Source organism: Neovison vison, chromosome 6 (genome assembly GCF_020171115.1).
Source record: "Neovison vison isolate M4711 chromosome 6, ASM_NN_V1, whole genome shotgun sequence".
NCBI classification, from domain to species: domain Eukaryota; kingdom Metazoa; phylum Chordata; class Mammalia; order Carnivora; family Mustelidae; genus Neogale; species Neogale vison.
Window position 1 is genome coordinate 79,757,267 of NC_058096.1, and position 17,681 is coordinate 79,774,947.

Consider the following 17,681-nt stretch of genomic DNA (forward strand, 5'->3'; position numbering starts at 1 on the left):
GAGGCTGCCCCCAGAGTTTTGGGCAATAGGGGTGCATGATAGGCAAAGCTGAGACACCATTCACAGGTCCATTAACAACTAATTACTGTCATGAGTTAAAAAATTCTGCAGAGCGGGTGTGAATTAAGTGTAATAAGAGCTCAGAGATGCATGATAAATCTCAATAGTCTTAAGTGTGGCTGGGAATTCACCAGCCAGAACAATACGGAGAGGAAAGTTCAGGCAGAGGCGATACTTGTGGATTATGAGTAAGCAAAGCTGTGTTGGAACACGGACTCCATTACTTTCCAACTGTGTGAACTTTGTTTCCTCAGTGTGGATATGGGGATAGTACCGCCTACCCCAGGGCTGCCTGAGGATCCACTGTTTTTTCATTAAGTGAAATAATCCTCATGAGTTTAATGCAGTTCCCTCACTCGATGTCTCCTCCTTCTCTCAGGAGAGTACTCCTGACTAGACTTGTCCGTACATGCCAGGCAGGTAAAGGACATTGGGTTACTGGGGTTCTGGATTTTTTGTTATTGCAGGTCAACCATTTGTCTGTGGTTCGTGCCTGCATTTTAGCCCTTATGACTCTCCCTCTGAGTGGGTTTCTGGGACCTGCTGTCTTTCATCCTGAACTTCCGACCCTCTGTCTGGCTTTGAACTGGAACTCACTGTAGTGGACATATTTTCTTTAAGATTTTATTTATTTATTTGACAGAGAGAGATCACAAGTAGACGGAGAGGCAGGCAGAGAGAGAGAGAGAGAGAGAGAGAGGGAAGCAGGCTCCATACTGAGCAGAGAGCCCGATACGGGACTCGATCCCAGGACCCTGAGATCATGACCTGAGCTGAAGGCAGCAGCTTAACCCACTGAGCCACCCAGGCACCCGTAGTGGACATTTCTTATTTTGTGTCCACCCACATGTTTTCTCCCTACTACTGGCAGCAGCACTCTGCATCCTTCAGCAACACACCTATTTCTCTTTTAGTTCATATGGTTCTGGGGGTTCTAGTCAGTCACAACAACTTATCCACCTGGCTAGAGCAGTTGGGTTCAACGTGGAACACAATATGAGTCAAAGAGAGCCAGGCTTTCATTGGAACTTGGCAGGAGAGCTTTTCTCTTCCGTATGTGGAGCTCAGTTGCCAGGGGCCACTATTGAAGAAATACCTGCTTGAGAATGAAGTCAGTATAATAAAGTATAACCAAAAGATAGAAAGAAAAGAACAGTTTTTTGAGCACCTGGATCCAAAAGTACCTGAAGCCCATAGATCTACTATTGAATCTTTTCCTGTGTGAGCCAATATATTCTCCCTTCCTTTAGCCTGATTTTGATTTTGTGTCACCTGTCACTGAAAGAGTTCTACTATCTTTGAAATTTGTCAGCCAATCCAGTCTTCTGACTTCTTTTAATATTGGCTGCCTCCCTAGACCAAGTTTCCAGCTTCACTGCCATCATTGATAGTTGAGCTTATTATGAACGACAGAATAAACCCCGCTGCTTTCTTAGATCTGTTATATTTATGGTAATTGTAGCAAATTGCCTTGTGTTTGTGGACTACTTCCACACTTTGAAGCATATGGTAAGCTCCAAATAAGTTTCATCTCTCACTTCCCTCCTGCTTTTGAAGGGCACTGCCTTTAACCAGTTCCTCTCACAGTCTCGATGCTACTACCAATAATAATAATAATGACAATAATAACAACAGCAAGAAGAATAACTGCCACTTATTGTGGCAGTTGTTTCTTATTGAGCATCTAGTAAGTACCAGGCATGATACTATTAGTGGGTTATGTTTGGTGGGCTATAGCCCTCAATAAAAAAAAATAAAATGGAATAGAATAAAATAGATCAGAAATGAATGGAAAGGAATTGTCCAGAAAATAAGTATTCAGGATGCATACAATTTGTAAGAATAAATGTTCATGTGCAAATTTTTCTCCCCATTATATTGTGTCTGTGTGTGCATGTGAGTACTGATTTGCAATATTTTAAAACATACATTTTTAATGTGGGTTGTGATGAAAAAAATAACTTACTGAAAGTCGCATGGTTAGTAACAGAGCCAGCTTTGAATCCAGACATGTGGCTTGCCACTGACTGTCTCAAGCATATGGCATGTATAGATAAGGAAATGAAGTTCAGAGAAGTTAAATAATATGAGAAAAATGATAACACCTCCCATATAGAATGGTAAAGATTAAATCAGATAATACAACTGGCTGGTATATACTAGAGCAAAATAAAAGTTAGCTAACATTAAGCCATTTTGGAAGTAATTTTTTCATGTAACATTATATTATGAACAGATTTCCATTTTTTTAAATACTCTTTTACAACAACATTGTAGATGTCTGCACTGCATTCCTTTGTTTGCATCTGTAATGATGTCTTTGCTTTCCCAGTCTTATATCTTCAGACATTTAGGTTGTTTCTGTGTTCTTGCTATTTATAACAGCTGTTAATAGCTTAAAGCACAATTTCAACATATAAATATTTCCTTAGGACAAATCTTGAGAGGAGGAATGGCTAAGTCAAAGGGCATACACATTGCAAACTTCAGAAAGTTTAAACCAATTTGCACTTTCTCCTAGCAAATTGCTCTAATCTGGCATCAGTAAAAATGGGGTATTATTTATCAGGAGCTTTCCAATAACTTAAAAACCCATTTGTGGGACACGTTACTGCTGCCATGGTAACACCAGCGAAGCTGGTTTTGTGCAGAGCTCATCAAAGCATCCCTATGCCTGTCTCCAGCTCCCATCCCCCTCGTGTCATACAGCCTTATGTCTCTCCTCAGAGTACTCTGTTTCTTCACATTAATAACAATTCCCGGGGCGCCTGGGTGGCTCAGTGGGTTAAACCCTCTGCCTTTGGCTCGGGTCGTGATCCCAGGGTCCTGGGATCAAGCCCCCTGTCTGGCTCTTTGCCCAGCAGGGAGCCTGCTCCTCCTCTCTCTCTCTCTGCCTGCCTCTCTGCCTCCTTGTGATCTCTGTCTAATAAATAAATAAAATCTTTTTTAAAAAATTAAAAAATACAAAAAATAAATAATATAAAAATATATAATAATATAATATATAAATATATTTTATATATTTTATATATCTATATATATATTTCCCTTTCTGACCATCACTGGGTACAGTCACCTGGACCTCAACCTGTCTCCTGAATGCACAGGAACTGAGCAGGATCCTATTTTATTTCCCAAACATAATCATACTTGGGTAAAACAATATTGGTTGCATAATTACTTTGGTAAACTCTTGTAACTATTACTTGTAAATAACAAGTAACAATACTCTTGCCCATCCCTGTTCCTTTTTTTAAAGATTTTATTTATTTATTTGAGAGACAGAGAAAGAGAGAGAGAGCATGAGAAGGGGGAGGGTCACAGGGAGAAGCAGACTCCCTGCAGGACTTGATCCTGGGACCCCAGAATCATGACCTGAGCCTAAGGCAATCACTTAACCAACTGAGCCACCCAGGTGTGCCCTATTCTTCTTTCAAAAGCATCCTACTTCTTTCCCACTTGTTTCTTTTAAGGTACACCTCCCCAACTCTGTGTCCTAGTGAGGGCTTTTACCACAGTAACTCATCCTTCCTGTCGGCAGGGGTGGAAACAAGATCCAGTCTGGACCTGGATAATAGTAGTAGTTTTGTTTTCTGGACAGTAGGTCCCAGGGGCAGACACAGGACACAAAGAGGGCCGATGACAGCCTCTCTCAAAGACTGCTATACAAAGTTGAAGAGAAGGTACTTCTCTCACTGTGGTTACAAAATTATGATTGGGTAAGCCTGGTGCTGCTGGCAGCCATCTTCCCAAGTGGCACAGAGGAATCTGTTGGGTCCAGAAGAAAAAGAGATCAGCACACTAAGAGACTAAGAGATCTGAGCCCCTGCATCCAGCAGGGCCTAAGGTCAGGGGCCTTCTGGGTTTAAAAGAAAAATGTTTTGGCTAAGGCGTGTTCGATTAATTTTTGTTTGCTTGTTTGCTTGTTTGTTTTTGCTTCTGGTAATCAAAAAAGTCTTGACTGACATAGTTGTACAATGAGTGGCGTTAACCTGTATCTTGAGTTCAGAGAAGGGAGGCATACAGCAATGAAATATGGTAATTGTAGACATTAGGTGGAGTAATAAAAGTATATAAATAAGAAGAGTTACAAGAGAATGGTCAATGCAAAATACCTCAAAGAAAGTTATTTATAAAGGTAACAACATAATGAATTTAAATAGAAGAGTGCAGAGTGAGGAGACTGGTTATGGTCTCCAATTTACCTCTACACAGCTACACGTCCTGACCAAATCACATCCGTCAGGGTTTAATTTTCTTGTCTGGAAATATGTGGACGGAACTGGTTGAGCTCTAAGCTCTTCCACTGTAAAATCTGTAAACCTCGTCCTGGAAAGTCACTGTGGTTTGGTCCCTGTGTCTAGGAGATGCTGTGTGCTGATTGGCCCTGGCCTGGGTTACTGTCTATTGATGTGGGCAAGGAGGATGCTATGCTGGAGGGGGACAGTGGGGACTCGCCCACCCAAACCACCTGGTTTTTACACATTAGGGGAGGGGCAAGGTAGATATTGAGGATACGATCTGTATGACCATGCAGTGCCTTTAAGAGGCATCTCTGTTGCATCCCCGAATAACCACTGTGATGGACAATGAAGCTGTTGAGGATTTCATGAAATTATTCTGGGCTGTGAGTGAGTAAACTTCAATTTACCACCACCCTCTCTGAATGTCTGGCCTCCTCTGGAACAACACTTAGGGCAAAGGTTACAAACTGGTAGGCCACAGATGGGTTTTGTTAGGACCACACAATATCTGTCCACATAGTATTTTTAAAATTTGGAATTAATTGCCAACATTTTTAAAAAATTGGGAGATTTGCATAAGAAATCTGGATTTCTGGCTTCTCTTGAATCAGAAGCTCTCTTTGGCAGTGCTGAGCCCACATTCCCACGTGGCAACAATAGACCGGGGCTGAGTAGCAGCTGTTCCTTTTAGACAAGGCAAGCATTTTCCAGGTTTCCACAGATTGCTGTGGACTATTTTGTACAGGTAGGTTACTTTTGGCCTCTGTAGACTTGTTAATCTGTTATCATTGTGTCAAAGCCTGGTAATGAAATTGCCCACCCACTATGCTGGTGCTCTCAATATGGTAATAATTGAGCTTACCCTGGTACTGACCCTGGACTCCATATGGCAAAACTGCTCTAAATTGTGGCTGAGAAATAACTAGTTCGTCAAGAACAAATTCCCAGAATCTCCATCTGCAGAGTCAACCGAATACCCAGTCAAGCACAGAAAAATGGAAAATTCCACCTTCCCCTCTATTATGATATTTAACAAGACAAACTTTTTTTTAATTGGCAAATTCTAATCTGAGATTCTCTAAGTATGAGTAGAAAAAAAAATCAATAATCAAATAAAGAGACCAAAAGTTCAAAGGAAATGGATTATTCTGAAGAATCATAACAAATATTCATTAGGAAGTAAATTTACTCTAAGAATCCAAAATTTAAAAGAAAATCTAATTCATAATCTCTGTAAGGGTCAAAAAGACATTGTCTCTCTAAGTACATTATGAAATAAGGAAAAGTTTTAACAGATGGAAAATCATTTTCTGTATTGTTTTTAAAGGCAGGTTTATTAAGGTACAATTTACACAGTAAAATTCAGCTTTTTAAAATGTATAGTCTTCATGAATTTTGACAGCTACATAAGGACCAAAATCAATTTATTGGAAATTTACATCACCCCAAACAGTTCCTTCCAGCAACTGGGTAGTCTACTTCCTCCCCCCACACTGATGCCTCTAGCAACAACTGATCTTTCTTCTGTCTTTATAGGTTTGCCTGTTCAACAGTATAAAGCCTTTTTGTTTTTGGCTCCTTTCACTGAATATAATGATTTTGAGATTCATCCATGTTGTTACATGTAGAAGTAGTTTGTTCTACCTCATTGTGTGAATGCACTATAATTTGTTTATTCATTCATTGGTTGATGGAAATTTGGATTGTTTCCAGTTTGAGGCTATTATGAGTAAAGGTATTATAAATGTTCATATAAAGGTCTTTGCAGGAACATATGTTTTCATTCCTCTTCATTAAATACTTAGTAGTGATATTGATAGGTCATACAGCAAGTGTGTACTTAAGTTTATGAGAAACTGCCAAACTGATTTCCATCAGCAATTTATGAGGGTTTCAATTGCTTGCAACCTTGTCAGCACTTGGTATTGTCATTCTTTTTAATTTTAGCCATCCCAGTAAGTGTGTAGTAGTAGCTTGCCATGGTTTAAACTTGCATTTCCCTAATAGCTAATGGTATAGAACATCTTTTTATGTGTATTTGCCAACTGTACATTTTTTTCTAGTTAAACGTCTGTTCATATCTTTTGCTCATATTTTTACTGAGTGTCTTTACACATTAGTAATTTATATATGCTAGATACAAGTCCTTTATCAGACATGTGTTTTGCAAATATGTATGGATGCAATCTGATGGCAGGAAAATCTTCTATATATTCAAAAACAGGCATCCAATTTTAAAATACCCTGTCAGTAATGAAAAAATCTATTAGATATTGCAAAAAACATAGTGATTTAGAAGGTTAAGAAACTCTCATTTTACTATGAAAAATTTTAAGCAAGAAAAAAAGGAAAATAATAGTATTTATTCTCATGTATCATCATCCAACTTTAGTAATTATTGACATTTTTTGCTAATCTTGTCATCTCTTACATATACTTTTTTTGGCTAACATATTTTAAAGCTTATTCTAAGTAATATCAATGATAAGATATTGATGCTAATAAACAACTAGCATGCAAAATTTTTTTTAAAAATTTAAGGCCATCATTAGATAAGTATTTATTGATTATCTGCTATGTGCCAGGTGTCTAGGCAAATATACTACGACAAAAATTGGATATGCTCTTCTAATCTACATTAATGAGTGTCTATGTGTCAAACAACATAGCATAAAAACATACAAGGGGCGCCTGGGTGGTTCAGTCAGTTAAACATGTGACTCTAGATTTTGGCTCAGGTCTCCATCTTGGATTCCTAGGATTGATACCCGTGTTTGGCCCCCTACTTAGCAAGGAGTGTGCTTCTCTCCCTCTCAGAGCCTCTGCCCTTGTCTCCCTCCTCACTTGTGTGCACAGGCAGTCTCTCTGTCAAATAAATAAGTAAATCTTTAAAAAATATATATACAAAATAAAATTTATAAGAAATCGGAGTAACAAACTGAAAAATCAGAGACATTAATCTCTCAGTTTTGTACAGACCAAGTTAACAAATATACATTATATAATTTTAAGGCTTAATTAGTATGTGTATTGAACTTTTTAACATATAGACATATATTCTTTTCATAAACCCATGGAGCATTTACAAAATGTTGTAAAGCAAACCTTAATAAATCTCAAACGGTATAACCAGTAAAGGCACATTTTTATTGCAATGCGATAAGTCAATATTTGTACAGCAGGAAAACATAAATAATAAATAAAATCCACCTATTAACTAAAAATAGAATGTATGTGACTACTGAGTCACAGAAAATGAAAGCATCAATAACATTCTAATTAGAAAACAGCAGTAACATGTAGACATGACAACCCCAAATTTAAAGAGAATCCCATACATCTGCACTCAGAACAAAACAGGTATCTTTAAAATGCTTTTATTGTTCAGTAAGAATTAATGACACCGTGTGAGCTAGTTAGGGATTGATTGTCTCATTTCAAGATTTATCCTTTCTGACTGCTCTGTGAAAATTGACCTGAGCCCTTTAAATATCCTTTGCTAGCTGGCATTGCAACTCTATTGCTGGAGAACTGGATAGACATTGCAGAAAGAAAGGATTTGCTTCCTGCTTCTGATGTCCTTGTTATTAGGCAGGCTCCTATGGTGTAGTGGGTGGTTTTCTTAGCACCAGACTCCTGCAGCACCTACAGCTTCTTGAGGGCTCAGCTTCTGTGGTGCCTGGAGGCCAACAGCACCTAGATCCGATTTAGTATTGTGACAACAACAGAAGCCAGAGGTCAGCAGCTCCCTGCTCCATCCCTTATCCCTCATGCACTCTTCCTTCTAAGTTTTGTGCCTACAGGATTTTCTGTCTCCTGCAGGGCTGTTAGCTTCTCCAGCACTAGGTTCCTGCATTACTCTCAGCTTCTCCAATGCTCAGCTCCTGCAATGTACAATTGACATCGGCACCCCATTGCCAGATGCTTGCCCTGGCACCTCCCTTGGGTAGTTTTGTAGCAAGGTGCCTCCAGTAAGACACCTCCTTATGAAAAGATTTTTCTGACACACTAGAGGGCAGATTTCCAGCAAGATTCACCAACACAGTAAGGCAATGACTTCTCTGCCCTCCAGGGAGCCAGGGTAGCACCCTTTCCAAGCAGATCTGGATCTCAGCACCACCACCACTCTGGCTGTCAGCGTCCCAGAAGAAAACATGAGTAATCATGTTTTATGTTTTTTATAATCATAGAATGGGACAGGACTTTCCAAGTTTGACATAAAAGAAAATACTGAAACATTTTTAGATTTTTTATAGCAAGGGACACAGAGTCAAAAGACAACAAACTGGCAGAACATATGATCAGCAAAGGGCTATTTTTCTAGATAGGCCAGGAGCTCAGATTCAATAAGGAAAGGATCAACCACCCAACATAAAAATCATGAAATATGTATATATGTGTATATATACACATACACTTTAGAGTTTAAGCCAGGAAATCTTTTTTTGCTTATTCAAATTCTATTTATCATGCCCTCAAGAAAGCTCTCCAGTCTTCCAAAAGAACGTCCCTCCCTATTCTCAATATTAACCTATCCCATTCATCTGGAAATACTAAGAACTTCTTTGAACAAATAATATATGCATACAAAACAGTTAACATTACGCAAAGTGAAACCAACATTTTCTTAAAGTAAAGTCAAAGGGTTACGTGCATCAGAATCACCTGGACATTTTATAAACCACAATTTCATGGGTCCTGCTGCAGACGGCAGAATAAGAATCTCCAGAGAGCCCAAGTGGCCCAGGCAGATGCTGATCTTGGATGTGTTGAAAATTCTCAGGTGACTCCTACATTCACTTGGCTTTGAGAACCTTGTCCCTGTGAATCAACAGTAAAATACCCACCTTTGTTTTGTAGAATTCAGAGTATTTTTCATTAAGTACTTTTTAATTCCACACCCAATCCGGGTGACTGTCAGACATTAACCCCACTTAAAAATAAGGGAAAAAAAAAAGAAATAAAATTCAGGGAGATAGAGGGACTTGCTTCAAGACTCACCTAGAAAATGGTGGAGCTCTGATTTGATTATCTTTTCACAAGGGCAAACTCCAGCTCCACCCCACTTACATAAACCCCCTAAAATTCACGTTTCTTCATGTTTATACAGCAAACTCGCGGTGCAAACAAGCTGATAATCACAGGCAGAAATAGCAGAAGCAGAGATGAAAGCACCTGGGGAACTCATGGCTCTATGATGTGGGAACTGAGGGCCAGAAAGGTGCATAATCAGAAGGCAGGGCCAGGAACACACCAACAACAGGAGACAGCAATAGGAGTTAGAGGCACTTTGAGAAGATGATAGCCAACTTATGAAGAAAGGGAGCTCAGGGATGCCTGGGTGGCTCAGTGGATTAAGCCTCTGCCTTCTGCCCAGGTCATGATCTCAGGGTCCTGGGATCAAGCCCTGCAAAAACTGGCTCTCTGCTCAGCGGGGAGCCCACTTCCCCCTCTCTCTGCCTGCCTCTCTGCGTACTTGTGATCTCTGTCTGTCAAATAAATAAACAAAATCTTAAAAAAAAAAAAAAGAAGAAGAAGAAGAAGAAGAAGAAAGAAAGAAAGGGAGCTCAACCTGAGTTGAGCTCAAGTTCAGATGAGGTTCAAGAACAGCTGCGCAGAAGACACTCAGCAGCAGAAGCGATAGCAGTCCTAAGAACAGCAACAAGGACCCCAGGCTAGAGGCTAGGAGCCAGTCATGTCACCCAGAACCTCTGCATTGATGGATTCCTTAGTCTGAGGGACCACAGGTTTCTGCACCCCCTTTCTAGATGCTTGAGATGCCTGAGAATCTCCCCACCCATAGCAGAACCAGCCCTCTTGATCCGCAGCTGGGCCTGGGAGCCTCAGTACACAGACCCCAGTAGAGGTTCTGGTAACCTCAGCCCAAGACTTGCTTTCTGATCTCTGATACCTACTTTATAGCATTGTCTGAATGTTTCCCTGGCTTCGCAGTCTACCTTTCACCCACAAACCCCTTTAGTGACTCTATATGTCCTTCTTCCCGCAACCCCTGTGGCCCTGCAGACCTTCAGTGAAGCAGGCTGTCTAGGTGGGAATATCCCAGTGCTGGGACAGTTCTGAATTGCTAGAAGAGTCCATCCACTGAAATGCGCTGAGGATCCCCTAAGGAAATCCTAACAAAACTCTATGGCAGCTATCTGTTGGTGGGTTTTATACTGAAGATACTGTTTTTTTCATTTTCATCACTGTGTAGAATTCTGTAGTGGGGCTATACGACATTTTTAAATCCATTCCTCTGTTGGTAGATAACTGGGTATTTTCCAGGTTGGGCATGTTACAAATACCGCTGCTAAGTTAACGCATTTCTCTTCGATACTGAGGAGTGGAATTGCTATGTATCATAGCTTTAAAAGATAATGCGAAGGAGAGATCTTTACTGGATTAACCAGTTTTCTCACTCACAGACAATATATGAGAGTTCTTGTTGCTCAGGATCCTTACTGACATTTCGTACTGTGGCACCTCAAAATTTTTTCCAATTTCTATGTAGTCTTCTTTTTTTTTTTAAATTAATTAATTTATTTATTTGACAGAGATCACAAGTAGGCAGAGAGGCAGACAGAGAGATGGGGGGGAAGCAGGCTCCCCGCTGAGCAGAGAGCCTGATGCGGGACTGGATCCCAGGACCCTGAGATCATGACCTGAGCCAAAGGCAACGGCTTAACCCACTGAGCCACCCAGGCGCCCCTGTGTAGTTTTCATTTTCATTTCTCTCATGACTAAATGAGAGAGTGCTTTTCATAGGATTTTGATCATTAGGAGTTAACCTTATATAAAATGTGTGTTCAGTGGCACCTGGGTGGCTCAGTCATTAAGCATCTGCCTTCAGCTCAGATCATGGTCCCAGAGTCCTAGGAAAAAGCCCTGAATCCGGCTTCCTGCTCAGTGGGGAATTTGCTTTTCCCTCTCCCACTCCTCCTGCTTGTATTGCCTCTCTTGATGTCTCTTTCTGTCAAATAAATAAATAAAATCTTTAAAAAAATAAATAAAATGTGTGTTACGTATTTTACCAGATTTTCTAATTGATTGGCCTGAGTTCTTTACATAGTATAGATACTAGTCCTTTGCCAGTTATGCAAGTCACAGATATCTTCTTGCATTCTATTGTGTTCTTTTCACTCTTTACGGTACCATTTAACTAATTATTTTATAAAAACGTATTTATAATGAAACTTTTATTCTTTAAGAAATAAACTTTTTTTTCTTTTAAGAGACTGAAGTAAGCGATTATTGGGAGGAAAGAGATTAAAGAAGATTATACATCCTGTATTGTGTTTTTCTGTAATGTTTGAATCTTTCTAGTGGTCATGTACACCTTTGTTCAATTGAGCACATAAAATGTGCCAAGAACTAATTTAGGTCCTAGAAATCCATTACTGAACAAAAGAGGCAAAGATCCTTGACCTAATGGAATTTACAAGATAAATTTACAGGGTAAATTTTTTATTTTAAAAAATATAAACCCTTTATTTAGTTTCTCGCAGACTTTCATTTTGAGCTTTTAAATGTCTATACATAAAAACATGACACAGAACTCAGAGTAAACATTTAAAAATATAAGCAAAACCTTTTTGTCAAGGGTTGCCATTGATTTGTCATTGATTTCAGCAGCTAATTTTCCAGAAATCATGCTGAAATGTCAGAAACCAGTCCTCTCTAATAGATACAAATTATGCAACATAATATAAAGAAATTTATTTTCAAACACCTTATTGTAATGAGCCATTTTATTTTATTATTTTTTTTAGAGGGAGAGGGAGAGAGAGAATCTCAGACAGTTTCCATGCTGGGCCGCAGCATGGAGCCTGATGCAGGGCTTAATCTCAGGACCCTGAGATCGGTTGTCAGCTGAAATCAAGAGTCGGATACTTAACTGACTGACACCCAGGGGCCCATAATGAAACATTTTAAATCAGAGATACAAGTAATTTAAATGTAAGTCAGATTCTGGACTGAATTTGTCATAGTCATTTAAAATTTAATTTAATTATTTTTATTTTATTATGTATTTAAATATAATAACTAGTAATACATAGCAAAATAAATCAATGAGTACATAAGATACGTGAGCAAATACACATTACTGCATTCCCAACCCACTCACTCCAAACCTCTTCAACACTCCCTCTCCCCTGTACTCCTGCACTCCCTCCTCCTCCATAGTTAGCAGCCTCTTGTTTGTCCTTCTGGAGATGTCCAGTTGTGTGCAAACACATAGGGATTACCTATGCATTCTATGTTTTGTACTTCTGGGGTAGGTTGGTCCCCAGCGGCAGATTTCAGGGGTGGGTATGAAGAGCAATGATCCAGATTGAATACCATGTAACAGAACTGGGCCAGGTGAAGTTGGAAGGCAGGGTTAGGACTAAACCTCTGCAGTCCCAGGCTGGCTCTCTATGCTATTGTAAGTGGCCTGAAATTGAATACTGCCTGGAGGTGGAAGTGCCCGCTGTGGGATCCCCAGGTTGCACCCCTCCCACCTCAGCCCAAGCTTCAGAGTGCATATTTACTTAGAAGGCTTTACTTCCTCTCCTTCCTCCTCTAAGAAACAAAATGAATGCGAACTGGTGTGGCCAGAGAGGTGGGGGGGGTGGGGAGGTGGGGGGGGTGGGAGGGGGTGGGTGAAATAGATAAAGGGGATTAAGAGGTACAAACTTCTCATTATAAAATAAATAAATCACAGAGATGAAAAGTACAGCATAGGGAATACAGTCAATAATACTGTAATAACATTCCATGGTGACAGAGGATAACTACACTTAATATGGGAAGAATTTCATTGTGTCTATGCTGGTTGAATCACTATGTTGTACACTTGAAACTAATGTAATATTGTATGCCAACTATACTTCAATTAAAATATAAAATAACATCAGGCGCCTAGGTGGCTCAGTCTCCCTTTGGCTCAGGTCATGATCCCAGGGTCTTCCCAGGGTCTTGGGATCAAGCGGAGCCCAGCCTTGGGCTCCCTGCTTGGTGGGAAGCCTGCTATTCCCTCTCCCACGCCCCCTGCTTGTGTTTCCTCTCGCTGTCTCACTCTCTGCCAAATAAATAAATAAATCTTTAAAAAATTAAAAAAAATAAAATACATACTGATAGGCCACTTCTGTTTCCTCCCAGATTTCTAGACAGTTCCCTCTCCTCATCACACACCAGTACACTCTGTTGTACATACATGTCTGTTCCTGCACTACCAACCCCTTCTTTTATCTGTCCTCCCCTCCTTTTCAGTTTTCCTGATGCAACCTTAGGGTGATTCTCTTGTTCCTTGCTGTCAGGTTCTGCCCTGCCCACACCTGTGCTTCAGGCTTCTTTGGAGGCCCACTAGTCAGTGACCTGGATAAGAGGTTTTAGATCCAGAAAGTTGGCAGCCTTGAGGGATCAAGTCACTATATCTGATGTATATTTTATAGATACTTCTCGGCTTTGCACTACAAAAGTCTCCCCCAAATTGGGTTACCAGATTTAACAAATAAATATACAGGATGCCCAGTTAAATTTGAACTTCAGATAATTAACAAATAATTTTTGAGTATCAGTCTGCCTGATGCGATCTTTATACTGTATTTAATCCGCCAATCCTATTCCAAAACCCAATTGAGCAGTTAAATTAAACAGTCTTTCTAATCTGCATGTCTTTGCCCTGAAAACAAAGTTCTAATCCTCCCTTCAATGACTGTGGCCTATGCACAGCAAAACACCCCACCAATTTTAAAATTGGGCATTTTGACTAGTCTCCAGCCAGCGCAGGAAGCATTTCAAAGTGGTTGCTAGGTGGCAGATCTCAATTCTCGAAAGCATTTTTCAAATTCTATTAGTCCTATTTGGTGAGAGTAGCTTGGTAATGAGCCCAAATGTGTTTGGTTTACCATTTTTCTTCCAATTTAAAATCTATGGCAAAACCGAGTTTAAATAACACTTCTAAAAAGCTTTGCCTTTTGAACCAAATGCCAGAATGTCTAGGTAAACACAGAATTCAGTAATCATGGGCTTAATTTATTTCAGCTATTTTTTCCTGCTGAATTTTTGAGATAGGTAAGACTGGATTTCTTCCAAACAAATCTGGGCAGAAGAAAACTTGAAAGTATCGGCTAGTTTTAAGTGTCCCCACATGATTCCTGATACAGTTTTACCTGAAAAATGGAGTGTTCCCAACAGATTTTTTTGTTTTTTTTAAATCTCAAGTTCTTTCGCAAACACCAAGTTCTTCACACAAAAGGAACACTGTGGCCCATGCAGATATCTCTTGTTCAAATTACTTAAAAAACTTTAAGAAATAAGAGTTGTGATTCTACATTCTGTTTTGATGATCTAGAGAACGGGCAGGGTCCAGGGAAGGACAGAAAAGGGAAACAGACACTGAGAATTTATCACCAAAGGAAATTAGTGATAGTGATGATGGCACCTGTAATCCAATTTCCCCAAAAAGGAACAGAACTCTGCTTAGAGCACGTTCTCCATATTTCACCATTAAGATTGTACAAAAGAACAGATTCCAAATTACACATAATAGAATTCAACCGTACCTACATCGTTGTTCAATAAAGTGTTCTCTTTTACTTCCCTGCCTATTCCAGACATTGAAGAATGGGAACAAAGCCAGGAATTACGGAAATTTAGAGCTAGAAAGAAACTTTTTTTGTTATTGGTGCTCAGGTTTTGCAAAAAAAAAAAAAAAAAAAAGATTTAAAGATTTATCAACAGAAAATTTGCTTATCAATTACATAATATTAGATGGAACTATATGAAGTCACTGGCATATGACTGCTTTTGACTTACAAAAATGACAATTCTGTTTGATTCTACCTAAGGCTATGCAGACATTAAGAAATACATGACAGTTCTAGAAGTACTGGAATGATATGGTATGGAATGATATCTAAGGTAAATTATAAGGCACAGAATGCTGTGTTTCAGCATATTTGTGTATATGTGTCTACTGTACGTGGGGGTATATATATGCTTACATTTCACCATAAATCTGAAAATTTATAAAATACAACAAACCTTTCACAGCCAATACCTCTGGAAGGCCAAGTAGGAAACTTTTGACTTTGTACAATTTTTACCCCATAAACATATTCAAATTTTAAAGGTGAAGTGGGGGAAAAAAGTCAAACCACCAAGGAAAGAACTGTATAAAGAAGGGAAGAGTCTGTTCAGGCCAGGCAGTGACCCCAGACTAGAACCCATTGAAAGTGGCTGCCCAATCACTTATCTCATTCCTACACTTCAAAGAACAAAACAAAAGCGGCTGGAGCCTCACCAGTTCTGAGAATCACTCTCCACACGACCTTGTGGTTTACCTGGGATTTTAATCTCTCTAGTTCAATGAAGACCCTAACTGGAGGGTCAATATATTACGTCTGAATCGTTCTCATTGTAATCATGGATTAGCTGATTGGATGCTGTCTTCAAGGACTAGGAGCAGGAAAGAAGCTCTTTCTTTCTGGAGCACGTCTTCCTACCATTTCCTTGGACCCTGTCAGGAAGAGTCCTCAGAGCCATTTTCACCAAGTTCTAAACTAGCTGAAACCTTTTTCTCATTATGATCTTTGTTTGTTTGTTTGTTTAACTCTAAAGTTAGAATAACAGAATTTTATTCTGATTAGTTGCTGTTCAAGATAAGGGGCAAGTTAATTAGGAGTTAGTTTTCATACAATTATCTGCCCAGGCCCCCCTACAATCCCCACTCCACCTCCATGTCACCCTTCCCCCCAACCATCAGATTGACCACATCCAAATCATTCTGTCTGTACCAGTGTTTTCCAAATTCTACTGAGGAGGAAGAGCAACTTCAATTTATACTTGAAGGAACTGGGAGCTTAGAGATTAAGTGACTTGTAAGAAAGTGGCAGGCACAAGCTGAGACCCAGCTTTCTGACTTCCAGACAGGTGTCCCCAGTCTCGAAATAAAACTGCTTGTTTCTCCTTTTTCCTCACCTGATTGTCCTTTCTTCCCTTCCCTTTTACTGTCAAAATGCCTCGCACTTGCAGTTAAGGGCCTGTGGTCTTTCCTGATAGGCTGTTAGCAGACTCTGGCGGGGGCTTTCTTCACTACTCTTTATCTATAGCCAGTCCAGGGCCTGGCATTAACCGGGAGCCAGATAAATACTAGTTCATGACCAGGACTACCGATTTGACTTCCGTCGCTGAAACCCTCCCTTTCTAAGGCTTTTGTGTTTTCCTAACCAGATGGTGTCTTGAGGGCGCGCTGACCACACCGACTCCATCTTGGGCCCTCCTTCTTGTCGGTGAGGGCGCAATGACCTCCCTCGGGGCTCCGCGCTCCCGGCTCCGCGGGGATTAATGTGGCCCTGACCAGAATGCAGGAAGGCTTGTCCAGATCTTCCCTAAAGGGGCCCACTAAAGGTACGGTTTTAGGTGAGTAGCAGACGTGATTGGTGCACAGAAGCCCCCGCTTTAGCTAATTGGTAGAGACCCGCTGGTGCACAGATGGTGCCCCTTGACATAACTACGCTTTGACCTCACCGCCACACCCCTCGCTCTGTAAAACCTGTGCATGAAAGTTTGAATGGGGGTGGAGAATGCGGCATAGCGCCATGGATTCCCCGTCTGTTTGGTCCTTCTATCAGTAAGTACCCTGACTACCCCGCACATGGTAAGGAGAGGCTTGCTTCATTTTTCCGTCTCAAACTTGGTTTCTCTGGAGGATAATTTGCTGACCCTGCCCCACCTTCTCACAGCCCTCTTCCTCTGCCTCCTCTTTTTATGGACGTTGTCCTCAATTAATCAATCTGTCCATTACTGAAGAACTATAGGAGATAGAAAACCAGTCTGACATTGGGGTGCTTACATTTTGTGTGTGAAAATGTGGATATAAATGAATAATGGAGTCACAAACAGTATAAAGATGGAGTAATAGTTGTGAGCCAGATTGGAGCTAGTCCACTGGGACTTAGCCTCTCTGTGCTATAGTTGCCTCATTTATAAAATGGAGATAGTGGCAGTTTCTAATTCATAAGGTTAGTGTGAAGATTAAGTTATTTAATACATTTGAAACCCTTCTGTGAGGACCTGGTATATCCTAAGTGCTCAAAAAATGTTTTTAAAAACACACAAGGTAATATATAAATCATCATTATAAGTGCTGTAGAAAGTCTCCTTTTAAGAACTTTTTATCCAGGGGTGCCTGGGTGGTTCAGTGGTTTAAGCCTCTGCCTTCGGCTGGGGTCCTGGGATCCAGCCCTGCATCGGGCTCTCTGCTCGGCGGGGAGTCTGGTTCCCTCTCTCTCTCTGCCTGCCTCTCTGCCTGCTTGTGATCTCTCTCTCTGTCAGATAAATAAATAAAATCGCAAAAAACAAACAAACAAAAAAATCCCCTTTATCCAGTGA